Raw genomic sequence first — 6420 nt, forward strand, 5'->3', positions numbered from 1 at the left:
GGAACACAAAGAGCAAATTTAAGTGAGGAAGACAATTCAAATATGAAAATATAAGAGTTAAAAACTCAAGAAAAACCAAACTGAAATGGCGATGGACATGAAAATTCAATATATCAATAAGAAGGTCAGAGGAAAGCCTCACTAATAGAAAGAATCATGTGGAGGACAGAATATCAGGCCTCCAAGATAAGGTGGAGATGCTGGATCAAAGAAAAGAATTTCTCAAATCTAGAGTACAGAGATACCTACTGAGGAACAAGGGACATACTGAACACAAAACAGACAGGACCAAAAAAGGAACTCCATACATCATAATTATAGTTAAAACAATAAATATACAGAAAAATACATTTAAAGCTGCAAGAAAGAAGTACCAAATCACATATAGATGTAGGTCCATCAGAATAACATTCAACAGAAACTTTAAAAGCCAGAAAGGAGCTGGGGAGATGGCTTAGCAGTTTAAAGTGCTTTTTTGCAAAGCCTGATGACCTAAGTTTGGTTCCCCAATGCCCACATAAAGCCAGATACACAAAGTGGTGCATATGTCTGGAGTTCACTGAGGCCCTGGCATGCCCATTCTCTCTCTCTCTCTCTCTCTCCTATCTCAAGTAAACAATTAAAATATTTTAATTTTAATCCAAAAAATAAAATAAAATCCAGAAGGACTTAGGATGTTATATTTCCAATTCTGCCAACCTAGACTACTATATCTGGCAAAACTTTCTGTCATAACTGAAAGAGAAAGACAAACTTTGCATGATAAAAGGAGGCCTGCTGGGTGTGGTGGCACACACCTTTAATCCCAGCACTTGGGAGGCAGAGGTAGGAGGATCACCGAAAGTTCAAGGCCACCCTGAGACTACATAGTGAATTCCAGGTCAGCCTGAGCCAGAGTGAGACCCTACCTCAAAAAACCAAAAAAAAAAGGAGGCCTATTAGGGCTGGAGAGATGCCCTACTGGTTAAAGCCTGTGAAGCCTAAGAACCCATGTTTAGCTCTTCAGATCCCACCTAAGCCAGACGCACAAGGTGACTCAAGTGTGCAAGGTAGCACATGTGCACAAAGTGGCACACATGTCAAGAGATTGATTACAATGGCTGGAGGCCTTGGCATACCAATTCTCTTTCACACACACACATATATAAAAAGGCCAGTTTGTTGGGTTTTCCTCAAAAAAAAAAAGCAGGCTAAAGGAATTTTATGGCCACCAAACCCTTCCTACAGAGGATACTGGAAAGAATTTTTTGGACTCAAGAGAAGGACAAATGCAACCAAGAGGCTACAGAAAAATATAAGCAACTTTAGGACAGTTGTTAAGTAAATGGGAACTAATAAAACACCAAATACTACAAAATCAACAAAAGGATATAAATCAAAACATACCTTTAACTAATAACTTTGACTATTAATGACTCACTTCCCAAATCAAAAGGTAGACTAGCAGATCATATCAGTCTTTTTGCTGCCTTCACAAAACATACCTAACCATCAAAGATAAACATTATCTTAGAAAAGAAAATGAAATCCCAAGCAAATTGAAACAGGAAACAACCATACCTTGTGTTGCAGTCCAGTTTGCATTGCTGTTAGAAATCACCCAACCAAGAGCAGCTTCTGGAAAAAAGAGATTTATTTTGGCTCACAGGCTCGAGGGGAAGCTCCACGATGGCAGGGGAAAACGATGGCATGAGCAGAGGGTGGACATCACCCCCTGGCCAACGTAAGGTGGAACACAGCAACAGGAGGGTGTGCCAAACACTGGCATGGGGAAACTGGCTATAAAGCCCATAAGCCCGCCCCTCCAGGAGGCATTAATTCCAAATATCCATCAGCTGGGGAGCTAGCATTCAGAACACCTAAGTTTATGGGGGACACCTGAATCAAACCACCACATTCCGCCCCTGACCCCCATAAACTGATATCTATACATGATGTAAAATACAATGCTTTCAGTCTGACTTTTAAAGTCCCCATAGTTTCTATCAATCTCAATGATGTTCATACATCCCCATAGTCCAAGATCTTCTAACTGAGCCATAATACCAAAATATAACCTCAAAAAACCCATAATGACACAGAATAAATATTCACACTGCAAAAGATGGCATTGGGCATAGCAAAGAAACATTCAACCAATGCAAGATTTAAAACAACCAGGGCAAACATCAAACTCTGTAGCTTCAAGTCCAGCAACTCTAGCCAGTGACAAATCTTCAAGTCCGATAATTCTAACCAGCAGCAAGTCTCTGGCATTCCAATTCCGCCCCTCCAGCTAGGCTACTCACAGTCCTGGGAACTTCATCGGGGCTGGCAGCTCCTCGGCAGCCATCTCATGGTCCCGGCATCCACTGGGTCTCCACTGCAAGCCATGGTTCATCCTCATGGCCCCATGGGGTCTCTATGCAGGCAACCAGCAAACCCGCTTCACACTGCCCATGGCCATTTCCAAAACACAAGACCGTGTTGCAAACTCAATGACCCTCTTTCCAGCATTTCTTATACTCCACGAGACCAGGTAGGGTGCCAATTTGTTAATCCAGGGGGGAATAAAGCAGACTTTGAAGAACAGGACACTCTTTGAGCACTCAGGCCCCTTCAAAAGAGTCGACATTCTTCTTGTTGCCCTAGCACAGGTCAGCTAGCCCAGTCTTAAAGGTTGTAATCTCTCAGTTGCAGCTGAATGGGGAACAATTCACCCAAAGATTTTTTCTTTCTGTGCCATGTCCCTCTGCACACACCAGTTCATTTCTACGCTAAGCAACCCTGCACAACTTCTCAGGACATGGGCACAAGAGCAAGCTTCTCACACAAACTGCTAGCCCAGTCCAGGCACAGCTCTTTCTCACCCTCATAAGCCAAACCTCACAGTCCATAGTTCTTACTGCCTTCAGGTCTTTCAGCTCTGACCAGATTCATCAAGCTGTACTTACAGCACTGCAAAGAATCTCTTAGGCGAAGGTTTCAAATCCTGCCACTTTCTTCTTGAAAACCAGCTCCAAAAGGCCAAAGCCACACAGTCAGGTGTCTAGCAGCAATCCCACTCCTCAGTACCACTTTACTGTTGCAGTCCGGTTCTCATTGCTGTTAGAAATCACCCAACCAAGAGCAGCTTCTGGAAAAAAGAGATTTATTTTGGCTCACAGGCTCGAGGGGAAGCTCCATGATGGCAGGGGAAAACGATGGCATGAGCAGAGGGTGGACATCACCCCCTGGCCAACGTAAGGTGGAACACAGCAACAGGAGGGTGTGCCAAACACTGGCATGGGGAAACTGGCTATAAAGCCCATAAGCCCGCCCCCAACAATACACTCCCTCCAGGAGGCATTAATTCCAAATATCCATCAGCTGGGGAGCTAGCATTCAGAACACCTAAGTTTATGGGGGACACCTGAATCAAACCACCACACCTTGTAATTTAACTATCTGACAAAATGAACTTCAGAACAAGCCAGCCATTTTGCTCATGCCTTTAATCCTAGCACATGGGAGGCTAATGTCAGAGAATAGTTATGAGTTCAAGGCAGTTTGGGCTATAGAATGAGTTTCAAGTCAGCCTATGTTAGATTGAGACCCTGGCTCAAAAAAAAAAAAAAAAAAAAAAAAAAAGGCTTTAAGCAAAAACCATTCAGAAGAGATAAAGAAGGTCACTCCATGATGATTAAGGGTCCACCCCATGAAGAGGATATTACAAGGCTCAGCAGTTAAGTTAAGCAATTAAGTTACTTAAGCATGAGGGCCTCTCAGGTAGGAGACCATCAAATTCAACTTCCCCAGAACCCACATAAAATATGAGCAATGGGCTGGAAAGATGGCTCAGCAGTTAAGGTGCTTTCCTGCAAAGCCTAATGACCTGGGTTAGATTCCCCAGTACCCACATAAATCCAAATGCACAAGGTGGCACATGCATCTGGAGTTTCTTTGCAGTTGCTAGAAGCCCTGATATACTTATTCTCTCTGTCTTTCTCTCTTCTCTCTAGCTCTCTCTAGTTACAAACTAATTTTAAAATATTTTAAAAAAAGTGGACAAGACCATGCACATCTATAACCCATCTACAGAGCGTGGAAACCAGAGAATTTCTGATGTTTGCTGATGGACAGCAGCTCCAGGTTGGGTGAGAGTCTGGTTCTAGGAAATATGCAGACAAGCAATAAGAGGGCACCTGAAATTCTCTTCTGTCCTCTGCATGCCTGCAAACACAGTGTACATCTGCACACACACACACACACACACACACACACACACACACACACACGCACACACTGGACATCACACACACCACATATCTACTCTATACATATGTGCACACATAAGAAAATAAAAAGAGAATATTACAATTCCAATCATTTACTCACTGAACACCCAATTTTATAAAACAAATACTACTTCACATAAAGTCACAGATTAACCCCAAAACAGTAACATTGGATAACTTTAATACTTCACTCTCTTTGTGTGTGTGTGTGTGTGATGAGTTTGAGTACACACGTCATGGCACAGTGTGGAGGTCAGAGATCACCCTCACCTTCCACCTTTTTAAAAAATATTTTTTTATTTATTTGAGAGTGACAGACAGAGAGAAAGAGGCAGAGAGAGAGAGAGAGAGAGAGAGAGAGAGGGAGGGAGGGAGAGAGGGAGGATGGGTGCAGCACCAGGGCCTCCAGCCACTACAAACAAACTCCAGACGCATGCGCCCCCTTGTGCATCTGGTTAACGTGGGTCCTGGGGAGTCAATACTTCACTCTCATCCTAGACAGGTCATTGGGACAAAAAATAAACAGAAACACTGAAGTTAAATGACATCATAGAACAAATGGACTTAACATATATTTAAAGAACATTATACCCAAACATCACAGAATACACACTCTTCTCAGCAGCCCATGAAACTTTCTTAAACTGATAAGAACAGATACTACACTTGAGCTTAGCCAAATGGCCGAGAAGTGATGAAACTTTCTTTAATATAGATCACATATTAAGATATAAAGCAATTCTCAACTAAGTAGGAATATTGAAATAACTTTGTAATTTATCTCACTTCAATGGAATAAAGCTAGAAATCAACAACAAGAGATATTACAAAAAATATACATACTCATGAAGAATAAAAATGCTAATTGAATGTTGAGTCATTGAAGAAATCAAGAAGGAAATCAAAAAGTGCCTTGATTTGAATGAAAATGAAAACTCGGCATACAAAATGAATAGGCTCTAAATGCCTGCATTAGAAATTCAGAAAAAAACTCAAATAAATAACTTAATGATACTCCTTAAAACCTTGAAAAACAAGAAGCAAACCCAAAAGAAGTATACAGAAAGAAATTATGTAAGAGTAAAAATTGATGAAACCGAAACAAAACAAAAATACGAGATAATGAAGAGTAAGATATTTGAAAAAGCAAATATAATTGACAAACTCTTGGCCAAGTTAACCAAAAGGCAGAGAAAACCCAAAATTTATAAAATTGGAGATGAAAAGGGAAAGATAATGACAGATACCAATGACTTCAAAAAATCAAGATGTACCTTAAAAACCTAAATTGTAATATCTAAAAGAAATGGTGAATTTCTTAAATGCATAACTCTATCAAACATTTAAATAACTAGTATCAATCCTTGTAAAATTGTTCCTTAAAATTGAAAAGGAAGAAATGCTTCCAAACTCTTTATGATGCTACTATTACACTGACACCAAAACATGTAAAAACAATAAGAAAAGTGTAGACATACCTGATGAACACAGACACAAAATTTTTCAATAAAAATACTTGTAAACCAAATCCAAGAACCCATCAGAAAAATTATTCACTATGAGCAAGGTGTCTTCATACCAGAGATGAAGGGATAATTCAAAATTCATAAATCAATAAATATAATTTGTCACATAAATTGACTCAAGAACAGAAATCACATGATCATCTTGATAGATGCAGAAAAAGCAGTTGACAAAATCCACAATCCATTCATTATAAAAGTCCTAGAGAGGGCTGGAGATATGTCTCAGCAATTAAGGCACTTGCATGCAAAACCTACTGAGTTGGGTTCAATTCTCCAGTATCCATGTAAAGCTAGATGCACAAAGTGGCACATGCATCTGGAGTTTGCAGCAGGGGTCCCTGGCAAGCCCATTCTCTCTCTCTCTCTCTCTCTTCTCTATCTCTCTTTGCTTGCAAATATATATTGCTCTGGAGAGAGTAAGAATGGAAGTAACATACCTCAAAAGGTTATATATGACAAACATGGTGCTGAATGGAGAAAGCCTCTAAGCATTTCCACTAAAATCAGAAACAAGATAAGACAATTACAATTGTACAGTCTTTGAAGTATTAGCTAGAACAATAAAAGAGAGGAAAATTAAAAAGGATACAAGTAGGAAAACCAAAGGAGAAGTCAAAGGAGCTGGAGAGATTGCTCAG

At 40.3% G+C, this 6420-nt stretch overlaps 1 pseudogene; it reads right to left on the reverse strand.

The window, feature by feature from the left end:
- Positions 1–4814: 4814 nt before the first annotated feature.
- On the reverse strand, positions 4815–4952 carry LOC123461025 (annotated as a pseudogene).
- Positions 4953–6420: the final 1468 nt, after the last annotated feature.

Source organism: Jaculus jaculus, chromosome 5 (assembly GCF_020740685.1).
Source record: "Jaculus jaculus isolate mJacJac1 chromosome 5, mJacJac1.mat.Y.cur, whole genome shotgun sequence".
NCBI classification, from domain to species: domain Eukaryota; kingdom Metazoa; phylum Chordata; class Mammalia; order Rodentia; family Dipodidae; genus Jaculus; species Jaculus jaculus.